The sequence below is a fragment of the Zalophus californianus genome, chromosome 10 (genome assembly GCF_009762305.2).
Source record: "Zalophus californianus isolate mZalCal1 chromosome 10, mZalCal1.pri.v2, whole genome shotgun sequence".
In the NCBI taxonomy this organism is placed as follows: domain Eukaryota; kingdom Metazoa; phylum Chordata; class Mammalia; order Carnivora; family Otariidae; genus Zalophus; species Zalophus californianus.
Window position 1 is genome coordinate 32072248 of NC_045604.1, and position 10160 is coordinate 32082407.

General features: G+C 41.2%; 1 long non-coding RNA gene across 1 annotated transcript; it reads right to left on the minus strand.

Moving 5' to 3' along the window:
• Positions 1-3513: 3513 nt before the first annotated feature.
• LOC113931877 lies at positions 3514-6685 on the minus strand. Its single transcript, XR_003522904.1, has 3 exons — positions 6619-6685; positions 5079-5165; positions 3514-3622 (listed from the first exon to the last, which is right to left on the minus strand). It is a non-coding gene; the product is annotated as an uncharacterized LOC113931877 (long non-coding RNA).
• Positions 6686-10160: the final 3475 nt, after the last annotated feature.

Genomic DNA, 10160 nt, shown 5'->3' on the forward strand with positions numbered 1-10160 from the left:
CCTGGGATCGAGTCCGGCATCGGGCTCCCGCTCAGCGGGGAGTCTGCTTCTCCCTCTGACCCTCCCCTCCTCATGTTCTCCCTCTTGCTCTTATTCTCTCTCTCTAAAATAAATAAATAAAATATTTTTTAAAAAAAGAGAGAGGAAAGAATGCCACTGTCCCAATTCCCAGCTTCAGAGTCATGGCTCAGAGATTTGGCAGGGATGTGGGAGGGCAGGGAAGGAGAAGCAAGTTGTAAAACAGAGAACTCCATATCTCTTTCCATAATTGGGATGAGATTGGTAGATTCATTGAAGATATAGGCTACACTGAAGGCTTTCTAGTTTTCTGAAGATATCTGAGGAATAAGACAGCTGGGAAGAGCCCTCCTGAAGTCAGAACAAATCTCAAACCCTAACCACAAGGATTATGCTGTAAAAGGAGCCTGTATTTGATTGGATCCATTTGTGTAACAATCTATGCCTCGGGGCATTGTTGAAAACAATGGAGGAGCAGCCCGCAGTGGAGTTTAACAGCTGGTGTGGTGAGGAAAAGAGTCAAACTTGCCAAAACCACCATCATCCAAAGGTGACTATGGTCATACCCAAGGTTGCACCCCTGAGGAGAAACCTCAAAACTTCACAAAGTGGATAGAAATAGACTTCACTATAATAATTTAGCCAGTCACTACAAATTTAAAAAGTCAGTAACAAGCCCCTAGGTGAGGGGAAACCAATACCCAGGGTTGCTATATTAGCTAAAATCTCTAGTTTCCAACAAAAAAATTATTAGACATGCAAAGAATCAGGAAAGTATGACCAATACATTGAGGAGGGAGGGGAGCCAGAAGCACGCAATAGAAACTACTCATCAGAGTGATCGGATATTGGATTTGACAGATAAAGATTTCAAAGTAGTCATTATAAATATGTTCAATAAGGTAAAGGAAACCATGATTAAAGAATTAAAGGAAAATATAATGATAATGTCACATCAAATAGAAAATATTAATAAAGAGAGAAATTACACAAAAGAATCAAATGGAAATTCTGAAGTTTTGTCTATGGCAACTGATTTTCTACAAGGGTGCTAAGAGCAGTCAATGGAGAAAGAATAGTTTTTTCAAAAATGGTGCTGGAATAAGTGCATAGGCACATGCAAAAGAATGTGCACTTTGTACAAAAATTAACTCAAAAATGGATGAAGGACCTAAATGTAAGAGCTAAAACTATAAATCTCTGAGAAGAATACCTAGGAGTAAATCTTAAAGACCTTGGATTTGGCGACTGATTCTTAGATATGACATCCAGTGTAAGATCTGCCAAAAAAAAAAAAAAAGGATAAATTGGAAATCATCAAAATTAAAAACTATTGTGCTTCAAATGACATCATTAAGAAAGTGAAAAGATAATTCATAAGTGGGAGAAAATATTTGCAAATCATATATCTGACAAAGGACTGGTATCTTATATATAATCTTTACAACTCAATAATAAAAAGACAAATAACCCAACTTAAAAAATGGGCAAGGACGTTTCTTCAAAGAAGATATGCCAATAGCCAACAAACACATGAAACAATGCTTGATATCATTAGTCATCAGAAAAACGTAAATTAAAAACACAATGAAATACCACTTCATACCCACCAGAATGACTATAATCAAAAAGTCAGATAACAACAAGTGTTGGTGATGATGTGGGCATACTCCTGGTTACGGTGGGCCATCAAAGCAAGGAACCCCAAGTTCCTGGGGAGAGGAAAGCAGACTGGCCTTACTGCCTTGCCCTCACTTGTCTCTGATCTCGCCAGGCCACCCACTTTCATGGCATATGTTAGCAGCCTCCCAGCACAAGTCAAAAGGCTGTGTTGAGCTTTCTTCCATTCATGGAATATGAAAGGACCCTTTTTAATATGTAAGCAATGATCATCCAAACATAGTCTATCCAAATAGTCTATCTCAAATCCTGTGCCTGGGATCGCTTGAAAGCCCTGAACAAGATGTCTTACTCACTAAATGCTGCTTTGTTGGACAGCATTTAATGAATCAATACAGTCTGGTACAACTTTGAAACAAAAAATTTAGATTAGTGTATATAGAAACAGTTCAAAAATCAGAATAGAGAAGAATAAAAGAAATGCATTTTTCTCATTGCTAGAATTTTCCCTCTAGGTTTCCAAAGTCCAGTCTTTGTTATAGGCTGCTCCTGGTTTGAGGAACCGGGATTAAACCTAGTGACCATGTGAAAAATAAGTTTCTGGAGGCAAATTCTTATGCAAGACTGAAAAGAAAACCCTCTGCACACAAACATGGTAAGTCTAAAAAAAGGATTAATTATCTTCAAGTGGTTGGGAGGTTGTTATAAGAGATGTCAGAGTTGTGCAGTGCAAAGACCATAGTATCTATCATCTTCTAGAAGTATTTTGAGCAAAAATAAAATATTATGTCGGGGGGGGGGGAAACCCAAACTAAGACCACACAAACTAAAACTCACACTAACAACTTCAGAATTTTCAAGGCACTTGAAAATGAAAACTATTATTTCAAAAAACAAACAAAATAATGACAACAAAAACATTACCATTGCTCCTTGTCTTATATAGTCAATATTGGTTAAGAAATATCACCATTCATTCCACTGCCCAAACTGGAAATCCCAATGTCCTCCCTGGCTCCCTGGCTCCATCTAAACAACCACCTGTTCCTGTAGATTCTACGTTAGTGATCTCCATGTCCATCACTGCTTTTCTACACTAGACACTCATTCTTCATTCTTCCCTGAATTATCGTAAAGCTGCTCCAATAAACTAGAAGTCAGTTCCACTTCCAGTCAGGTATTTCAGGAAGAAATACCACAGTATTTCTTCCCCTCCAACTCCCATTTTCCACACACATCTCATCTAATCATGTCACCAAGATGCTTAAAAGCTTGCCTACAGTGTCCAACTCCATGCCTAAAAGGCTCTTCAAAATCTGCTCCTATTCTGACTTCCCAGTCTTATTTTCCCATCATCCACCAGCAGCACCCTCTTCTGGCTTGTTCCAGCAGCTTACCTCCATTCACTCTTCTATAACCAGCCCTGTGTTTTCCTGCCCCCAGGCCTCTTGCTGCTGCCTAATATGATGTTTCTCTTTCTCAGTCCCTCTCCCCTGCTGAGTCCTACTTCGACTTTAGGACTCACCTTACTCAACACTTCTCATTTCCTACCTGCAGTGCCCTCCCATCCCCCTCCCTCAGGCAGAATTAATTTCCTCATCTGTATTGTCATGGCCTCATATACTTCCTTATTTATCACTTTGTGTTATGGTTATGTCGCTTACATGCCAATAAAATTTTTAAAGGCAAGGACTTATTTAGTATTATATTTTGGCACTGAGCCTGGTATAGAGTAGATTCAGATTTTGTTGAATGAAACTTCCAGTAAAAACAATTCAGGCATTATGATCTTTGGACCTCAAGTTCTAAAGTTTCTATTAACCAAAGAGGTAGTACAGGAATAGGTAAGAGGTCAAACCTGCACAGACAAATTAGATTCAAGTCATGGTTTATGTCATTCGAAGACTTGTTTAACTTCTCTGTGACTCAATCTCCTCCGATACATATTGTTGATGATAGTACGATCAACTTCAAAGAACTGTCCCTAGGAATAAAGAAAATTACCCATGTCAAGCACATCCAATAATATTGACTACATATTAAGTGCTAAATAAATGTTAGCTATATAAAACTTATGTCATATTGATGTGAAGACTCTGCATCACATATTTTTATTTCAAAATATAAGACATTTACTATAATCAGGATTTAAGGGCATTTAGGATTAAGATTAGGGCTCTTCCAAAACTTAGATATGAGTTATCCCCTAATAGTATAAGTAGGAAAAATCAACTTTTGAAGGGATAAGTTATGAGTCAGGCAGAATTGGTTTCAAATACCAACACAGTCAAAATCAAGCTATGCAAGCCTCAGCAAGTCATTTAACCTCCTCTAGCTTTGGTTTCCTGACCTCTAAAACAGGTGTTATAACACTGGGGCACCTGGGTGGCTCAGTCGTTAAGCATCTGCCTTCGGCTCAGGTCATGATCCCGGGGTCCTGGGATCGAGCCCCACATCGGGCTCCCTGCTCAGCAGGAAGCCTGCTTCTCCCACTCTCACTCCCCCTGCTTGTGTTCCTTCTCTCGCTGTGTCTCTGTCAAATAAATAAAAAATAAAATCTTAAAAAAAAAAACCTTTAAAAAAATAATAAAAAATATTTTAAAAAAAAACAGGTGTTATAATAGTCTGCAGACCCACAAGAGATAACATGAGCCCGGTGGTATATTATAGTCTCAAAAAAATGACAGCAATTATTACCATGAGATCAGCCATCTGTGAAAGAAACCCACCTTGAAATATGGTCTAAAAGTAGATTGTTGAGAAACATTTAGGAACCCCAAGTCAATCAATCTTACTAGGCACTTAGCTACAGGAAAATATGATTGACTGGAAAAAAACAGCAATGATTTACTAAAAGAATGTGTTAACAGAAGGGCTGCAATCTGCATAGAATGTGAAATGCATGGAAACACGAGATTCAAGATTTTGACAGTGTTTATCCAATTCTGAGTCAGAAAGGAGAAAAAGAGACACTAAGCCTAGAAGATGAGTCACAACAGAAGTATACCCTGTGGAGGAGCAGAGAAAATTTACCAGGATTCACCATGGCGTCATTAAAATATCACTCAAAGTAATCTAACTCTCTTGCTCTGATTCCACAATCACCAAGCAATATTTCATTTATGAATACATCCTCTCTTGTAACTTAATTCCAGAAACTGCCACCCTTGAGTGGCAGAAACAAATATCTGGATATTGGAAGGACATATTCTCTGGAAATTAATAAATTATTGCTTTTAATAAAATTAGTTGTTTGTTGCTATTGTTGTTGTTAATACAGTTAACATGAGCCAGACTTGATGAGCCTAATGAAGTCTAAAGACATAGCCAAAAATCAGAATGCTTTGCTTTCAAATCAGGGGCAAAATTCCCTGGGTAAGAAAACCCCACCACACAACTATTTCCCAGGGAAAACCTGTCCAGCTGGCCAGCCCACTTACCTCCACAACATCTCTACTCGGACAGTATGTCTTTAACATCAACCACTGAAGTGTAGTATGAATGACTCAGTTTGATGATTTTCAGCCCTAAAAAGGATAACCATCAGATGCCATTCTTTTTCTTACACATAGAACAAGAAGACTCTCAAAATAATACTAGGTATCTTGCTGAAGTCTGTACATCAAGTATTAACAGAACAGGGATGAAAATCCTTTGTACCCTAGACTCTGATATTATCTCAAACCTACCTTTATACAGATAGTCATTTTCCCTTATAAAATATTATTTACTATTGTTAACAGGCCAATAGTAGGAAATATATTAAGAATGCCTATATAGGTATATTAATCTTGGTATACTACGATAATCTACATAAGTTCTAAAGTAACCTATATGCCCCTAAAACTTGGTTAGTAAAATAAAAGGCTATCCTTTATCTTTCCAGTCTGGTCTTTACTGAGATGTTTCTAACAACTCACCCACAAAAGATGTGTTAAAGTTGTTTAAGTGAAAATAGAATCTAGCATTCTATTTTAAAAATATAGTCATATCAACACCACCGAACACAAGCTAAATGCTTCCCACATATTTTAAATTAAAGAATTACAGAGAATTTCACAGTTTACTTCTTGGTTAAGGATGGCATCTCAAAATACAGACCACTGGTTTTTAAAAGCTCCTCAGCAAGACAAATCTATGAACCAAAAGGCATGCAAAACTGGGAAAAGAAAAATGAGCCCTAAATTTTATTTCCAAAATCTATTAAATGAAAACATATATCCTCTTAAGAAAAGAAAGAGACACTCCCCTCCCCATTTTACTCTTAAAACGAAGGATGTGTGAAGTATTACAGCCCCCAGAGAGCAATATTTGACTCACAACAGACTACACGGTTTCACACCTCTGTTACTACACTAATCCAAACAGATGCAGAAATACACAGCCACTCATTCAGTAAAGAGTTTCTAGGTTACTTATGAAATTCAGAAATCTTCCATAAAAATGCAAATTTCCCTTCTGCTTATCATGTTCCTACCATGGAAACATGCTACTAAATGGGCCTGTAGTCAAACTTACTGAAAATCTTTTATACGACAATTTCCTCAAATATTTTTAAATGTAATGAAATAAATACATTTAAATAAATATTTACTAAATTGGTGTTAAAATGATCAGAGTTTAAAGAAAAATGAACTCCGCCTTAGTACCATCCATGATTCCAAGTCATTGCACTAAAGAGAGAGAAGGGTCTAGAATGCACCTAGACCCTTGTTCACCACTGGTGGTGAGCTCTACGCATTCACACCACGTCATCGAGAAGGCTTGTGAATATAGCAGAACGGTGATGCACCGGAAAGAAGAGCCAGACTGAGCTAACAATTAATGATGATATATGGTATCCCCCAAATCTACTCGTCTCAGGAGAGAAAGTGTTCCACATGTCAACAGCAACACAGTTGTACAAAAAAGTGAACCACTATGCAAACTCTACGTCTGCCAAAGCCCCATTTAAAACAAGTAGTGTATAAAGTCAGCTACATTCATCAGTCCTGGGGCGTTGGCGCAGCCCACAGCCTTCTCAGAGAACTTCCGGTGCCGACCCACGTCTGGGGGAAAATACGGCCTTCTGGTTTATACCATAGGACCCTGCCTCTCTGGCACGGCCCTGACTACCTGCGGCCTATCAGAATCGCTCTCCAGGAGTTCGGAATTATGAGAGGGGAAAATCAGTCAGCCGCCCTCATCTGTGATCTCAACAGACACGAGCTGTGGTGCAGCCATGTTGATCACATGTGGCGCAGCAGAGCAGCCAAAGTCCAACTGGAGGCGGGGAGGGGGGAAGAAGGAGAAGGCGGAGGAGGAAGAGGGGGAAAGAGGGGAAGAGACAGAGAGAAGCAGAGGGAAAAAAACAAAAAACCTGTGGGGCTGTGGGGTCGAGGAGGGGAGGGCAGGGAAAGGCAGATGATACCCGGTCGGGTATCATTCCACCTCCTCTTTCCAGTCCCTCACCTTCGGTGGCGTTTATTTCCTAAGGCTCGACTTTCCCTTGGGCTGGTTTGAATGAGTTCTGCAACGTAGTCTATTCTGGCTCTTCTTGCCTTCCTCGCCTAGTTGCCTAATCTTGTCCTGCCTTCCCCCACCCCGCCCCGCCGGCCCCCCGCGCCGGCCCGGCCCCGCCCCGTGTGAAGCGAGCCATCTTGAAATCGCGCGCTTCTTGCTTCGCAGCTGCTTCCAGCTCACGGTTTTCGCGCAGAAGTCTCTCACACTATAGCCGTAGGTGTCTCTTGCTGCCGTAAATGAGGCAAGTTTCAAATAATCAATCTTTGTGCTCACTTTGCTCTCGAATTTGGGACTTTGAGGCCCCTTTACGAAAAAGTATTTCCTTTTAAAATCTCCTGACGTGTAATCGGAACCAGAATCATGCAATGGACTACGACCTCCGCCCGGGAGCACCCACAACCCCTTGTTTTGCCTTCCCTTTGATTTCTGGTTAGTCCGTCTGGGGTGCTTGTTTCCAGGCATGAAAAAGGAAGGGAGGGAGGGAGGGACCTCCTATCTGACTTTGCCATATTTTTTAATGATTTAGCACACTGACTTGCCAAAAAGCCCAAGGCTCAAAAACCCTAATAGGGCCTTATAATAATAGAGTTTTTCCTCAGAGCAAACTTCCCCTCGAGAGCACCTGAGTCAGCTGGTTCACTCTGTAACAAGTCCCCTAATAAGCTACAAATCCCTGCAAAACCAGAAAGGAGGATTGTGTTCTGGAGCGGGCAACCAGAGGATTCCGAGTACAATTCAGGCCGATGCAAAGACTCAGCAAAGAGACAGCTCCCACCTCTGGCACAACGTGGATTATTTCTTATAAAGATATTAATTAAAAATAGAGTTGGAAATTTGCATCTTACTTTTGTTAGATGTGGGGCTCACAATTTTTCTGAATGAGAGTTCATGCTATTCTTGATAATACACATGAAGGTCATGCAGGTCTCCTTTTTTTTCTTTTCCCCCAGTATGGAGAAGTGAGACATTTTCATGTCAGTGAACTGTAAGGAATTTTCTCATGGACCTTTTGCCATGAGAGATCTTTCTCTGCCTCCCTGCCAGGTGAAAACCTTCTGCTGGGTGACACTTCAGGTACACCAAACTCTCTCTGGAAATTGCCTTCCAGTGTTTAAGGGTTACTAGGCAGGTGATTTTGACCTGTTCTTCCCTCCCCTAATGGAAAAACAAAATTAAAGTACACAGGCTTTAAATTCAATACAAGTGTTTCACAAAAACTATAACCTGATAAAGAGTTCTAGAGCAGATAGAGGATTGAATTAGCTTGGTGGTGGCATTGCCTTTCCAAGGTGTTCAGACCTGTTGGGAGAAAGTGAAGTGATCTGAACTAGGACCTCTTGAAGTTGCTTCCAGGCATATGGTTTTATTATTACTAACTTCCAGAAATACACAAACATTTTTATTTGCCCCGTTTGTGGAAATAGTCACAAATAGAAGTCCCAGCCCCAGGGAACTCTCAGCCTTTATTTAAAACTCATATTAATTAATGAATTTTACTATTAGTCAAAGGCCTTTCTGTAAATTGGATTTTGAGGACTCAGGCTGTAAGACACAAGCTCCATTTTAAGGCTCTCCCTGTCTGGTCTCCTCCTGTCACGCCAGCTCGCTTCCTCTGGTACCATGACTCCAACACCACTTTGTGGGTCTAGGGAACTTCAATCTATTGATCCTGCCACCTTTTCAAGGTCCTCAGCCCCCTCGTGTCATCACTCATCCTCTGTAGCAGCTCGGCTTTCCTTGTCCATCATGATAATTGCTCCCTTGGTTAGGCCTTCACTCCCAGGACCCTCTCTCACTTTGTCTTCCTTCCTTGGCAAAACTCCAGCTCCTGCCTAATCCGCGCCTGCACCTGCTCAGCTGATTGTGGCTGGAGACAGGCTGGGCTCTGTTTAAATTCACAAGAACCTTAAAGGGGCCCTTACGGCTGGTAGGCATCTCTGCTGTCAGTTCCTAGTCCATTGTTCCGTCTCTACTTTTCATCAAACCTCCAGCACCTCCTCACCTATTGTCTCTCTCAGCTGGTCACCTCGATGCCTTTTCCACTTGAGAAAATGAAAGTAATCAGTAGAGAATTCTAACCCCCCTCCCCGACCACCCTCCCACCTCCCCCCCACCCTCACCCCCCCCCCCCCGCTTTCACCATCACCTTCACCCATCCCTTGTATCTGTGCTACAAACTCTACCTCTTTCTTATTATTTCAAAGAAACTCCCTATGTCCCGTGGGGACACTCAATCCCTGCTGACCTACTGGAGAATATTCACCCCAGCAAACTTCCCCTCTCTATTGTTACTATCAGTTTCTCATCTCAGCCCCATCCCCCCAGCACACATAAGGTCATTTATTCCGTTTTAAGAATGTCAGTTATTCCGTAGTAACTGCTCCCTCAACATCTCCGCTTGAAAACCTAATGATTTACCTCAAACTTAACTTTTCTAAATCCAAGTTCCTGTTGTCTCATCCCCCACCCCAAGCCTTTTCTCCCATAGCTTTCCCATCTCAGCTAATGGCATCTCCATCCTTCTAGTTATTGAAATTAAAGTTTTTTGAGTAGTTCTTAATTCCTTCCTTTCATGTGCCATATCCAATCTGTCAACAAATCCATTTTAATCTTACCTTTAAATATATCCAAACCTGATTGCTTCTTGCCACTACCATTGTTCTAGCCTGCTTAAACCCACCATTTCTCAACTGGCCTATCACTATGGTCTCCTAACAAGCCTCTTAGTGTCCTTCAGGTTTATTTCAACATAACAGACCAAGTGATCATGTTAAAACATTAGACATTAGACATAGTGCATCACGCCTCAGCTTCTAGCCCTCCAATGGCTTCCCATCTCACACAGAGTTAAAACTAGAGTCCGGTGAGGGACGCCTGGGTGGCTCAGTCTGTTAAGCATCTGCCTTCAGCTCAGGTCATGATCTCAGGGTCCTGGGTTCGAGTCCCATGTTGGGCTCCTTGCTCAGCAGGGAGCCAGCTTTTCCCTTTGCCACTCCCCCTGCTTGTGCTCGCTCGTTCTC